The sequence below is a fragment of the Sturnus vulgaris genome, chromosome 14, assembly GCF_052056855.1.
Source record: "Sturnus vulgaris isolate bStuVul1 chromosome 14, bStuVul1.hap1, whole genome shotgun sequence".
Lineage (NCBI taxonomy): Eukaryota > Metazoa > Chordata > Aves > Passeriformes > Sturnidae > Sturnus > Sturnus vulgaris.
The window spans coordinates 8,215,882-8,231,628 of record NC_142256.1 but is presented as its reverse complement, the minus strand read 5'-3'; positions in this window follow the sequence as shown (position 1 = coordinate 8,231,628).

The window sequence follows — 15,747 nt, the reverse complement described above, 5'->3', positions numbered from 1 at the left end:
GGAATGACATTGATTTATATGCACAGTAAATAAGTCATTATGAGAGCATCACTGGGCCAGCCACCACACCATCACTCAGCAGCAGCTGCAGGGACAGGGCAGGTCCAGATGAGATGTCAGGAGGAAACTCTTCCCTGGGAGGGTCATGAGCAGAATTTCCCCACAAAGTTGTGGCTGACCCATCCCTGGAAATGCCCAAGGCCAGGTTGGACAGGGCTTTGGTGCAATCTGGGACAGTGGGAGGTGTCCCTGCCATGGCAGGGGTGGAACTGGATGGGCTTTAAGGTCCTTCCAACCCAAACCATCCTGGGATTCCATGACATCCCACACTGCTAATCATTTCCTCTGACTTCTCAAAGATTTCTTTGTTTTCCCACTTTCCTTCTTTGTAAATATACATGGTCAGATTTTCCAGGATTCACTTTGAAGCAGCCTACCAAAACCAGGAATTATTTTAATAGTGTGTTGGTGTATAGGTTTATTAGGAGCTCTGACAGAGGAACTGCTGAATCAAACTCAGCTGCAGATTCTGGCTAAGTCAAGCAGAACGTGTAGGTTGGTAACAACCTCTGCACCAATGGCAAATGAGTGTGTTCCCACAGGCCTGGCATAATAATAGAAGTGAATAATTCATATCATGTGGGAACAGACAATTATAATGCATCTGGAAATGCAAAATACACAAAATAGGCTTTGTTTTATTCTCTTAGTTTCTTTCCTTCTGCTTTTTATCAGTGACTCCCTTTCTGCCCTTTGCAAACTCTGCTCACTTTGTGTCAACTTACACAATTATGTGAGATTGAGCATGTTGTGAATGCACTTTGTGATGTTTTATTGCAATCTAATCAAGATGATATTTAAAGTCCTTTCCAACCCAAACCCTTCTGTGATTTTGATATCATTTTCCCCCTCATGGAAAGAGGGGTAAGTGGAATAGCAGAGGCCAGAGTGAAGGAGCTGAAGGCAGTAGTCCTTTGGGCTATGAAACATTCCACTTATATTTCCAACTTGATCCAAAATGGGAGCCACTGAAGGAATGTCTTAGGATGTGGAACTGAAATAATTCCAAATCCAATCTGCAGCACTGCTCAGTGCTGACACTGGCAACAAAACTTAAAATATTTGCAAATTCTGTCCAGGGGATCTTTCAGAATAGAGCACAAAGTCACATTAAGGAATCATTCCAGCCAGATACTGAGCTGTATTGGGGCATAGAGACTGTCATTTATAGCTAAATTACACATTCTATTTGGAGCCTTTTTTTAGATTCCTGACGCACACAATCGAGTGGAACTGATGAATTTTGTCTAACAGTTTATCCTTTAGCATTGACACTGCAGCTCCCAATCAAACACAAAGTGTGGTGGAGTTCTGATACTGCTCTTTTGAAAGTCAAAGGAACTTTTAGCAGTGCTCTCAACAGCATTCCAGCTTTAATTTGCTATTTGCCACTGCACAATGCACACAGAAACTGAGCCTCGAGTTGCAGCAGCAGTCAAAATCCTGGCACAGCACTCAATGGAAACAGCAATTTAACCACATTTTAGTGATGACCTCCAAAAGTTAATTGCAAGTCTAGTATGAAAATGATGAGCACTCGCTGTACTTTACCTGCTCATTGTGAGAATAAAGAATGAAAAAACATCTTTAGAGCTGGCAAATATTCTTTTGCCTTACCCAGCCTGTTGTAACACGTAGTTCTAAAGCCTTTTGTAGAAATAACATCTTAACAGACCCTGGTGTAGGAACAATTTAAACAGGAATAAGTAACAGAGGAGAGGAGGGTTATCCAGCAGCAGTGAGTGATGTCACCCTTACCCTCTCAAACAATTCTTTTCCTGACCATTAGGCTACAAAAATAAACCAAACTTACTCCTCAGTTCTTAGCAGGCATTAAGAAAATCTGCATTGTTGTTGCCAACTGTCAAGCATCACTAACACCACGTTTATAGAACATATTTTTCTAAAATGCCCCTTGAATCTCCAGGATAGCATCTCAAACAATGGAAGAGCTCTGCTGGCGAGCTGCAGTCGTGTCTTTGAAGGAGCTCTGTAGGATAAAGACTTTGAGTGTCCCAGCATTAGAGACAAACCCCATTGAGCTCTGCTGGGCTGGCAGTGCTCTAATTTCATTGACTCCAGAGCCACTAATGAGCTGCTGTCACCGAGGGGAAAAATAAACACGTGCTAAACACACAGAGAGAGACTTTTCTGCAGCTGGATTTCCTTACAGGGGGTTGTGGTATCGACCAGACTGATGGAGCCGCTCCCTTGCTGGGAAAAGCTGAAACTGGAGCCTGAGATCAGGCTTGAGAAATCCTTCCTGATGGCCTGGAAGTTGGTTTGATGGTCTCATCCAATTTCCAAAGAGCGACTTTCTGCACTTCAAAAAAAATCTGGGTGAGAGCTGTGCTTGGCACTCTAGCCAAAGACAATAGCTCAGGGAATAAAGCAAGTCTCTTAACGCTAGAGTAAAGGCAGGAAAATAACATTTTTCTTAGTTTGGAGACAGACCAGAAAGGAAAAAAATAAATATTTATAGATATATATGAGCCAAAGAAAACCAGATTTTTTTCTGCTGATAGAAATAACCCAAAATGCCTTATTTAAATAATGAAATATCCCCTGTTCCTTTGATAATTAACCTTTTTTAAATCCTGAATTACTCCTTATTTTAACTAAAGAGTAAGGATTTTGACTGCAACTATTTACTGTATTTAACTTACAGAGCTAAAATTATTAATCTCCATAATTAATCTATTTAGGGACCAATTTCCTGAAATGCCATGAAAAATTGCTGCTTTGGATTTTACCTTAGAGATGTTTCATCTTCACAGGGTTTTTTCCTGCACGAGCTGGATGCCTTGGAAAGGCCTGTGGAGCTGCCAGCCTTGTTCTGTTTTTCACTAAAAAAAAAACCACTTCACTCCTGAGTCTTTCAGCTAAACATGCAGAGGGGAAGTTTTAGAGGGGAAAGTCAGTACAAGTAACTGATTTATCTGGGTAGCAGCTTTCTCACAATGTTTTGACAGAAGTGTTCTCAGAAATGTCTATTTTTAGTCACACATTCTGCAATCAATTTCTTTGTAAACTAAATAAAAATCAAGAAACTGCACAGATACCTCAGAAAAAAGGAGGATGAAAAGGCACAGGATGATTTCTCTGCCTCAGGGAAGCAGGAGCACTCTAAAGTTCAGAATGTGTTGTAATGTTAATAATTAGACTATTAAATACCAACAGTCTCAATGCAGAAAAAATACAGGGGGTTTATTTGTTGGGGTTTTTATTAGTAACTGCTTTATCAGCACAAAAATTCAGCAAGTTTAACCCATACCTTCTGCTCTGTGGAGGATGGTCTTAATAAAAATGATTCCTCCATACCAGGAAGCACCAAAAGGATAGAAATACCTCTAAAAACAATTTCCAGAAACATGAGAAAAACTGAATTTTTTCTTATTCCCCCCCAATTTGAGAGGTGCATGTAGCTTATATACCTGAGGTTCAGGTAGGTTGCTCTCGAAATATTTGAAATACTTAAATTACAGGAAGATCACCTCTTGAACCAGATAAAGTCTGAAAAATAAATGATAATATTTCCTAGCCATTGCTCAGCCCCCACGAAGTTTGCTGCAAAGACAATGTAAACAGAACACACAGCCCATTGCAAAACCACCTCTGCTCACTTCAAAATCTTGCAAAGTTTGTTCCCACCCTGGCACCGTGGCCGTGCTCCCTCACTGGGTGTGCAGCCAGTGCCATTCTCACCCCCTCAGCAGCAGCAGCAGGAACCAAATTCGTTGCTGTCAGCCTCAAAGCAGCCCTGAAATAAAAGTTTTCTGTGCTTTGCTGTTTGTAAAGTGCATATTTGACATAATGCTTTTGAAGTCACTGAAACGAACACAGTGAAAAATCCCTTTGTTGGGTTCGTCTGTGCAGTGCTGGAAAGTTCAGAAGAAAATTGAATATGCAGATATTTTTACTAGTGAAAGGAGAGAATGTTCTCATAAGGCAGAGAAAATCAAACTATTTCCTACTTTATGTATAAGAGTTTCTGTATTTTTATAACTAATAGAAGGAAGCCTTATAGATCGAGGGGGAACCACAGGAATTTTTAAAATAGAGCTGAATTCAGCTATAGAAAATAGAAGTCTCCTTCTCCTGTAGTCCATAACATTAAATGTAAATGTGGGAATCTTTAGTATTGAGTCATTAAAATAAAACAGAATTATTTTGATTTAAAAAACCCTCCATTGAGACTGCCAGCCTTAGATACAAATATTGAGAACTTTTCTGAGTTTCACTGTTCTGTAAGGCTGTGATCTTGTTTTTCTTTTATTTCTCTGAATTTACGTAGGCATAATTCTAATAGTTTCTTTTTCTTTTCTGTTGAACATAGCATAATGACATGCTAAATATTTCTATTTCATGGAAAATGAACGTTCACCAAACAAGAAGCACAAAGAGAAGAATTTCTTTAGGTGTTTATCTGGCTTGTGTTCACCTGAAAAGGAGCTGTCCTCTGGCCCAGCTCACAGCTGCAAACCAAGTATCAAATTCAGCTTTTTAAACAGATCTACAGGAACCCAGAATGCCAAGTCAAAACCTCAGGTTTGTTTAGTGACCACCAGCACCATCTAAAATAGGATGCACTCATTAGCTGAGCCCTCCTGGTGCTGCAGGGATGGAATCTCAGGGCTGCAGGTTGAATTTCAGATCTCCACAGGTGCTGGCCTGACTGAGCCAATGAACCACAGGGAAAATGTCAATTTACTCCCAGAGGTGGCTTTGCAAACTGGGCCACTTTGAGATGAGTCAGGGAGTGGCCAAATAAAAGGCAAAATCACCAGGACTCAGCTCCTCAGGCTGGAGGAAACAATTTCTTCTCTAACCCCAAAGAGTTGATCTGGCTGCTCACAGAGTTATGGTCTCTGCTATGGGTCAGAGGCATCATCCCATTCACACAGAACCTCAAAAAGTATCCCAAAATATCTTACTGTCATGCTCAGTGCTAATTTAAATCTGAATTTAGGATAATACAATTAAAATAATAGCAGAAGGTAATTTACCAGCCAAAGGAGATTCCTGCTTTTGCATCATAATCTTATTAACTCTGCCTAAAAATATTATGACCCATTATCAGAGGGAATTAATGCTAACATGGCTAACACAGCAAATGAACTCCCCTTTTTTACAGTTCTCTTCTCCTGTGGACAAATGCTGGCATTAACTCCCCACAATTTCCAACAACTTCTGGTTTTAAATCAAAACTTGACTGTAAAATCATTTGAAAACCCTGTGCACAGATCCCCTACAATTACACCAACATTTCTCTAGGCTCAGAGACAACAACTTCACCCTGGGTAGAGAAGGTGACTGGTTGTGTTGGTTTGAGAATATTAAACAAACATTCAACAAAATAAAGTTCTTACTCCTACCTGACATATGGTATCTACCTATTCAGCAAACACACAAACAGAATTTCAGGGAATAGTTTTATATGTTTAACTTTCTGAAAAGTTATTTTTCCTTTTTCAACACAGTTCTCTTGTGAAATTTTGGATGATCAGTTAAAGCCTAAATGCTTTAGTGAGGAAAACCTCGAGCTGCCCCTGGACTTGAGCTGAGCTGGGGCTCAGAGAAACTCAAATATTCACTTTGGGACTCAGACTCTGAGCAGGCAGCAAGTCCCAGCAAGAGCAATATCAAACTTCTTTATCTCATCACCCACTATTATTCACTGCTGCATTCTAGTTCCTTCAAAACTCAGACATCCTCAAAGAAAAACCTCAAGGCTCCCATCTGCTGCCTGCCCTCCCTCAACATATTTTTGGGTTGTGTTTGGGTTTTCTTTTTTTTTTTTTGTTTTGTTGGCTTTTTTTTGTACATTGAGAACCGCAGGAAATAAAGGAACTTCACATGCAAAAAAATAAATTCAGATATCATGAAAAGTCCAACTAAATAAAACAGAAAACTCGGAGCTGCTACTGCATCCATCCTCAGAGTCCCCTGTTGTGGCAGAGCTCTGAAGGAGTCTCCAAGCAGCGTGTGATTTTATAGACCATATGATCTGCAATATTTACCATGCATAATGGAAATAGATAAGGCAAAGCAAACAGCTTGAATTTTGTATTTCCTTCCTTTTTATTTAGTCTAGGTTGTTAGCACCATGTGAATGTATATTTGGGAATCTCTGTGTTTGTGTGTGTGTGCATATGTGTGAATATATAGGTATAAACAAACACACAGAGTCATTTCACTGGATTCCTCACACATCAGAAAGAATACTTTCTGAGCCACCAGCTTTGAATTCCTAAAATTTCTCAGAAAAAAGAAAAGGCATTGTTTATTCTGGCCAGAATTGGAATAAAAAAATCACATTATGCTTGTTTTTTCCAGCTTCTGGGTCCCCTTGCTGCCTTGCTGTCCCTACTCTGTGCTGCTTCTTGAGTTTTAATAACAACAAATATCAACTCCTACAACCAGAATATTTGACCATTGTTTTATAACTTGAAAATGCGTTGCTGCAAAGTGTTAAGCACATGAGACTAAATGGGAAATGCCTTGGCTAGCTGCATTCTTTTTTATTTGGCAGTGCTTACAGGAGCAGAGAACAGAGGCTCACAGGAATTTTAAAGTACAAGAAACATTCCTTTTGCATTGAAAATGTAAAGGCACACATTTGAAAGCAATTCCTCTACAAATCAAAATAGGAGCACAAGTCCTGGGTCATATTGCCAACATCTGGCTTGCTTGGCTGGACCTATATATGAAATCCCTGAGAGGGCTGGGGGCAGAGAATAAATATGTGAGTAATTCAATATATGAGACTTACCTGCTGTCCCTGTGTTGAGACTAATAGGATCAGTTAATTTTCTTTCATTATATAAATTTTATCTCTGGAAGTTTGTGCCCTCAAGCTTTCCCCTTGTAATCACTGCTCACTAGTATTTATTCTATATACACTACCCAGTCTGCTTGAAACCTGCTCCCACCAATTCTTACAGTTTCATATTTAGCTACAGTTTTTCTGGCAAAACATGAAGATTTTATTGCCATCAATAGTTAGATCTTTTATTTCTTTATTTCAGTTTGATTCTTTGGTGATTTGGAGCTCTTTTTCCTTACTCTAATGTTTAGGAAGGGTAAGTCAGGAGTTCATGATAACATTAGTAAATTTGTTTATTTTTAGAAAATGTCCTTTAACACTCTGGGTTCACTATTAGTCTGCAGTGCTAATAACGGTGTTAATAAAATTATTATCTACAGTGGAGAAATTGCTTTCCATACATAGAAATTTAATGAGGTGGAAATTTTCAGGAAGTGAGCTGGTTCTCAGCAGTGCTTTGGTAGATTCTCACAACATCTGCCCTTGTGCAGGTTGCAAACACTTCATGCTAGGAGAGATGTCATTAAATTAACTCTGCTTTTGTGGTCCACACACACGTGCTCCTCCCCTTAATAAATTAACTTGGCCAGCTAAATGCTGTGGAATTCTCTATTTACTGATCAGATCTTCTTTCTTCAGGCAAATTAGGTTCAGGAACGCTGCAGGGTCAGGTTTTTTATTGGTGTTATGTCCCTGGAGGAATGCAGCACTGAGTCCATTGCATCCCACTTGTGAACAGGATCCCTCCACCAGAGGCTGGGAGATCCTCCTGCCTTAATCAACCTGACAGGAGGAATTTATTCTGCATTTTTGGTATTATTCCCCATTATGAGGCACATGGAAAATCCCCACACTGCCCTTACTCTGCTTAGACCCCCTTTCCTGCCCAGATGTGATTCCTGTCCCACAAATGCTTCAGCAGGGGATTAATGAGCATTTAGGGATGTAAATTGTGATACCTGGAGCTGTTTTCTTTCTCTCTGTTTTTCCCTCTCAGTCCAAACAAGTGTTGCTCCCCAGGAAGAACAGGGGGACTGACCAGCTTTGTTATGCAAACATTAAGAATACAAATTTCACCTCGTGTTGTTCAGCCATACACAACAGCCACACACAAAAATGCAAAGGTTACAGAACAGGCACTAAGTAGCCTTTTGAGACCTGCTTTTATTACCAAATCAGTGGGAATTAGGAATGACAAAACTGAGTTTTTCAGGAAAGCACAGACAACAAGAGAATATGCAGATTTTGTTTTCACCCTTGCTGGGCGAGTAATTCATAACCTGCACATAAGTGCATTTTAATTTCATTTTTGTGTCTCACAGAGAGAAGCAAAGCTGTCCCCTGCCTTGTTTCTGTGTGCCACCTTCATCAAGCTTCCATCTATTCACCCTGTCCTTGCTTTATTCCTGACTGCTCCTTCTCATCTCTTCTCCAGACTCCATCTCCTGACATTCACGATTAAGGAACTCTCCATCAAAGCAAAAGTAAGTGACTTTATCATTTGATTGTAGATCCTAAGGAGCAAAGCCTCTAAAAGATTAAATATTTAATCCTTTGACTTGCCGTGCTGGCAAATGCCCTATCTATTTTATAAAGCAGGTTGACAAAAGAATTATGGGGCTTGGGATTTGTGTAATGAAGCAGCATTAAACCTTGCTCTCCTCTGTGCCAAAAAAACAGAATCACGTTTTTTTCTGACTCAATATTAATGCAAACTCACTATTAATGGTACCTGGGACTCTACTGAACATAGATGTTATTGCAAACAATATCAATTGATGATTTTAACAAGGCAGGTGAAGCCAAATCACTGAACACATTCAGAACCAACCCTAAACAAGCTCTTAAGAAGTGAGCAAGTCCATCAGACAGAAAGAGGTGTCCGGGTTGTTCAGAGCAGATCGATGTCTCTCAGGATGGGGAAAGGAAATCTGGTTCCAGGAGGCTGGAGAAGGTCGAGCCTGCTATTGAGTGAGAGGGCAGAGGGGAATCAGGAAACTGCAATCCAATCTACAGAACCCAGCTGGGAAGGTACCAGAAAAAATCTATTGAGCACTTTGAACACACCTTGGCAAGGTTTTAACAAGAAAAGAAAAAAATAACATCTATTCGCAACTTTGGGTTTATCTGTAGATAAATGGGTTTTTATATTCTTAGATAAACTCTCAGTGTCACCAAACTGAGGCCACTTAAAGTTTAAGGACAAGCAGAGCACTGGAAAAGTTTCAGCTATAGCCACCATGAGATATGAAAAGAACTCTAAGCTCTTCGAGCAAGAATTTATAAACATAAAAACAATCTTCCAGTATTTAAAATGCCACCAGTAACAGGTCTGTGACTGATTGTACTGTATATAATCTTATTAAACTACACACCCCCAGCTTTATTTGCACCAGGGTTATGTGTTGGTGTAACCTTGGTGATTCTGAGGGTTGGTAAACCTTGGCATAAGTTACACAGAAAAAAATATAACAAACCAAAACTACGACATTTAATTGACTTTTTTGAAGAACAGCATATTGACATCTTTCAGAAATTATTTCGATCCTCCTGCCCTCTGTCTCTGACAGACTAGTTCCATTTTTCAGGACAATTCCAACTTAAAATTTCTGTGGATTCTCCAGTAACTCTCTCAAAACAATGTCCTTGGGTAAAGATGTAACAAGCACTTAACACAGGCTCAAACCAGTGCTCCACACAGTTAAAAATTTCAGAGAATTCTAAGGGGAAACCCCTGCCTCTAAAGCAGATTAAGGAATCTCTGGAAGGGATTATCACTCCTCATTTTAACATTCAAAATGCTACATTACACACTGGCACAGTTGCAGCAGACAAATAATCCTTTACCTTCCTGAGGTATTCACAGGAAATCTTCATTCTTTGTTAAAAAGAATCAATACCAACATGTGATCAAAATCTAAATTAGCACCTCTAATTTAGAAACGAAGCCAACCCATCGAAATTCACTATGCAACAGAATTTCCTGTCTTTAAAATCGGGTTGTTTAAAAACACAGAGCTATTTAGAACTGGTGGGAGTGGAAACATCAACTTAATTTCATCGAAATTTCCAGTCAAAGATGGAAAGGCTAATGGTCAAATCTGCTTCTCCCTTTAAAAAACAAACCACAACAAACAAATAAACAAACAAACAATAGCTTTCAGTCAGAGAGGGAATTGATTACAAGATTCTAACACCTGCTTGGTTTATTGGACAATGTGGTTAAAGAGCTGTCACCAATTTATGTTTCCAATCTGCTCTACATTGCAGAAACGACCAGCAAAAGAAGCAGAAGTGACCAATGAAATAAGCAGGAAATTTATTTGAATTTGCACCTTTTCCCTGTGTCTCCAGCACCCAGGCCAGGCACAACCTGCTGTGATTCCTCTGAAAGCTTTTCTCTCCTCTCACACCCACCAGTGTCAAACACTGAGCAGGAATTTTCTATTCGGACTGGGGAACTTTCCAGGGTGCCTCAAAAATTCTTCCTCAGGGTGTGAGAGAAGGGATATCCCATAATAACATAGAGAGCAGAAAAGGAGAAATATTTAATATTAGAGGTGCTTTGCATGAACCCATCCACTGATGATGGTCTGACACCAGAGTGTCTCTCTTCCTACTGACATTTAAATCTAAAAAGTCCAGTCACAACTGGATTCACCACATTCTTAACGAACACACAAAATTTATATTTACCCATTGCACTTGCAGCATATCCCATTATACAATCCTACAAGTCTTGCAGTGCATGCAGTGGGTCAAAAATATTCACATTGCTCAGCTAAAATTTTATATTTCATATTTTGGAGGGTGATTTCTGTTCTCATAAACACTTTTTTTGTGTAATGATATCATCATTGTATCTGTCTATATCCTTCCTAGTACTTTAAAATACTTTACTATTGTCAGAAATTTAATCAGCTCAGGATATATCTGTACTGTGATGTAAAAGGTGTTGAAATGCTCCAGTAATCTATGCTGGAGTTAATTTATTTCAATTAATTTTGATGTGGTTTTGAGGTCCATTAACAATTACTGCACATCCTTGTGTGCACACTCCAGTCTCATTTCAAACTGGGAGTTTCTCTGTAGGGATGAGCAATGTGCTTATCCCCTCCAGTGCTAAAAAACAAGCAATGAAAAACCCAGAGAAAACTGATAGAGATTTCTTCTTGGACTGAAAATATAAACATTGCTCCAGCTCCCATCAAATGTTAGTCCTCTGTTATCCATGCAATTGTACCAGAGATGGGTGCAAAGCATCCCCTTGCCTTTCAAATTCAGATAATCCTATTAAACCGGATGTACTTGGGCTGCAAAACAAAAACCCCATCACAGGAGCGAAATGCAGGTTTTTGGATGTGGCCAGGACGAGGCTGGGGCTGGTGTGGCAGGAGGAGGGGAGCTCAGCAGGGAGAGCTGCAGCTGCAGAGAAAAGCTGCAGCCAAAGCCCTGCTCTGCCTGGGGAGGGGAGCACTGCACTTGTCTCACCCTGCAGGCTTTGCCTTCTCTCCCAGAGCTGTCCCTCTCACTCACCTCAAAGTGATGTGGCTCCTTGGGGACACCTTGGTGACCTCCTAAGCTGGCCCTGCTGCTCTGATGTGGCACAGCCTGGAGCCTCCTCTGGAGCCACGGGGACTCAGCCACGTCCCACGGTGACCAGAGCCCCTTCACACACACACAGAAAATAACCCCATTATTTCACTGACACCTTCCTGCCCTTAGCCCTGATCAGCCCCAAACAGCCTCGGAGTGGTTGTTCCCCCCACTGAGATGTGCAGCAGCAAATTTGGGTGGAAAAAGGGCACAGAGCAGCCTGGAGCTGTCCTTAATCCAGACATAATCATGGCAGCAGGAATTCCCTAATTTCAAATTCTCCTGGTCATACACTTCAGATTAAGGACGGCTTTTGTTAGAATATTCTGGCAAGCCTTGTCCATGTTCAATGTCATCCCAAACTGGCTCAGTTAGTCTTTGTGCCCTTCAGCTCAGTCCAGCTGTTCCTGAAATCCAAGGGCATTTCCAGACCTTGTACAGGGTGCAGGTGCATCCATAAGGAGCACAGTGACAGCACAGGGAATGGCAGAGGCAGATTAGAGAAGACTACAGGACATGATGGGAAATAAATTCAAGTCCAAAAGAAAAAAATGGATAAGAGAGCTCCACACAGGCTTTTGTTTCACAAGTAATCACCTAATTTGCTTTCTGAGATCTATTTTACATACACAGTTATGGTGTTTTCCCCAATGAAAGGTTTCCAATAAGTCATGAAAAGTTCAGTATTTTATGACTTTTATTAGGCTTTAATTTAACCAAATGCTTCTCTGCACCCTCCTAATGGCTCAAGGGAAATGAGGGGATCTGTTATAACCTATAACACACCTAATTCTTCTCTTTCCAATCCATCATCTTTAATTTTGCAATAAAAGTGATCAGAGGTGTATTTTTTTTAAGGGCTGCATTGTTCTCTGATGCCTGCAAACAGGGATAACCTTGGGGAAATCTCTGAGCACACTCTGGATGTGCTTTGCAAGAGTGGCTCTGTTAAGTGGCTTCTTTGTCAGTCCCAGCACAAAAATACTCTGGCCTGCTACTCTTAGTCTGGCTTGCAGACCTTCTTCTTGGTGAATACAGATGACAGGGTCATGAAATTTAATTTAAATTATATGGCTTTCTAAACTAAATGGTAATCCATAAAGAAACAAACATTCAATCTGCAGCTGAGGATTTATCAAGCAAATGCTGTTCAAACTGTATATGAACTAATAAAACCCTGAGCTGTTCTCTTTATTTCATTTTGTTGTGAAATCCATTTTACATTACACAGGTTACATAAGTGAGCACTAATGAAAAAAAGCCATTTCACAGTCAAAACTAAGCCAGAGTCTTTTTTAAAACCTTCATGTGTGCAATGCTGCAAAATGCAAATAGGTCAACAAAGTGTTGACAAAGTTCAGCATCGTGTTTCGGTGTGATTTTAACAAATTGCTCTAAACAACCACAGAAAACAAGTGAATGCTACAAAATTCAGGAAAACATCTGCTTGGGACCTCAGCGTGCAATTGTGATCACATCACTGTGAAAATCTCTCTCTGTTTCAAGGGGAAACTGAATTTGATTGAAAACACTCATATTCTTGACTGAAAGCTCAGTAAGTTTTTCCAGGTAGAATATGGAAAAGGGAAATATTTTCCAAAAAGAAAGCAGAATACATTGGTGTGATTTGCATGTTTCATTACAAAGCTGTCTCATAAGCCTAAAAGAGAACACCAGAATTTTGTTACCAAGTTATTCTCTGGGTTTCAAAACTAATCTTTTATTTTTTTTTTTTTGCTTTAGATGTACACAAATAGTAACAGAATCCAGCTGAAAATTGAAAACCAGCACAGAGGTTTGGGGAAAAGTGACCTGGCACAGTCTATGGCTAATCTGGAAAAATCAAAGACAAAACACAACAAAGAATATTCCTGGGCTGAAATCTGCAGTGCTTTGTGGCTGTAAATACACTACCTGTATAAGCATTTTTATTTGTTTTTATAAATATTATGGTGTTGCCTTTCTAACTAGGCTATAAAGTAGCCACGATGCTTTCAATCAATAGATGTTGTTATATATTCTCAAACCTTAAAAAAATGTGGATTTTTCATTTGGATTACTCTTGAGACTTAGCACCTTTTTGGTGCTGTCTTGTTTAGCATTTGTTTTATTGCTAAGAATTATGCAGCTAATTAAATAACCTTTGCCTCAGCCTTTAATTTTCTTCCTCATAGAAAAATAAAAATAAATTCATCTTGCCCGTAGAGTTTCAACAGCAGCAAATTAAAGTGGAAGTATTTCACTTGATAAATTTAATCCATCCATCTGTTCTAAACTTTTCTGTCAAAACCCCCCAAAATATACCTGCTGTTTTCCTAACAACTAAGCACAGAGCAAAACCTGTGATGTGGAAATGAGCAGAAAATGACATTTGCCTGCAGGTCTAATGTGTATTAGGGTTTGACACTTGTCTATCTTCCTTGTCAGCTTGGAAGTTATCTGGATTTGTTCAAAGATATTGCCACACTCCCAAACAAACAACATGTTTCTCTCTTTATCACATCTGACACACAGTGCTAGGCAAGAATAGGAAGAAAAATACTGCTGCTATTTTCAAAATCTACTTAAATATCACTTCTTGCATTTCTGCCCAAAAGGGATGACAAGGTGAATTAATTTACTGGGGTTTGGAACCACCAAGTGTCCCCTGACACTCAAGTATCATACATAATATTTTATAGGGAATTTTAGAGTGGTACAAGTTTGCCACGTGTGTCACCAAATGGATGCCAGGGTGCAGCAATTTTTCTAACATCAGGCCTTGTTTTTCACAGAAATGTTTACAATGCTGAATTTCTGCTGGTGGATTTGTAAGGAGAAGGAGATGCCAAGCCCTGCTCTTCAGATTTCAAACCCAGCCAAGGGGCCTTCAGGAGGGATCACCCCAAACCCCTCAGAGCCTGCTGAAACACCACAGCAGAGGGAGCAGATTTGCCACAATGACAGCAAAAAAATAAAGCTTTGACTGCAAGGGCTATAAATCCCACATCTATGGGATGTGCCACCCTTCCCTCCCCCTGGAGTCCTGCTGTTCCCAGGGCTTTGTGCTGTTAACTCCCTGAAACACGGCGCTGAAAAATGAAATATATTGGGTGAGACACGGAAATCACCTGCCAAGGGGATTGTGCCTGTCTCTGCCATTTACACCTCCCACTTCTGCCTGGCTTCCTGATTGCAGCCCATGGATGCTGGGAGCTGGCCACTCTAGCACGCAATTTTTGGTTTGTAGAACTCATAAGAGAATAAACTCCATGATTCTCTGTTAAAAAAAAAAAAAAAAAAAAAAAAAAAAAAAAAAAAAAAAAAAAAAAAAAAAAAAGAGTGTTTTTCCGAGGTCACATTTGGTTTGGTACCTTCTCGCCTTTTTTAAACAACAACAAAAAAAGGCCTGATTAAAAGAAAAGGTCAAGTTCCAATCTTCACACAAGTCTTGGCAACTGAGTGAAATAATCATAAATCCACAAGAAAACAAAGAAAGAAAACTGAAACCATCTGCTCCTGGGGGAGGTAGAGGAAGGAAATTCTATTTTGAACAATGTATGTAAGACCTGCACCATTCAATAAGATAACATGTAATTCCTGGATCCCTGGAGCTCCTTAGAAAGGCTTTATTGAGAAACCTTTCTCTATTGCTTAAAATGTCACAATATTTTTATATTTATTTATTGATATAAAAGTGATGTTCTTTTCCCTTGTCCTTAAGCTCAAAAAGCAGAAAAACTTTTAATGTTGACAAAAATCATAAGTACCCCAGCCTGCCATAATTCAGTAGAACTGTTTTTTCTGGCAAAATAAAACTCTTTTAATGGCATTGGCAATGTAGAGCACAGTGTAAAGGGTTGATAATTACAGCAGTAGCAATCAATGACCACTATTATATGCAGCTTCAGCCTGCTTTGATAGGGAAGGTTCCTGATTTGATATTATTAAAATAACATTAACTGTCCCTGCCCGAGTGTATTTCACACTTCACACATTTAATGGAGAATCTGAGCACCTTATAAAGTCATTTATAATTTAACTTCTCTGTGAGACACAAAAACTCTCTTAACCCCATTCCCACTGAGAGGAGTGAGGGACATGGAGAATAATTCACTTTCCAATTTCACACGCAAAATTGTTTCCCAGAGAAGGTGCAGAAGAGGCAAACAGAAACCTCAGCTTGGTTCCACCCTCACTGGCCACCCTTTCTCACAGACCTGCCACTGAGATTATGAAAATTTGAAATATTCTTCCAAGTGTACTGTTGGCTTTTCAGAATTCTT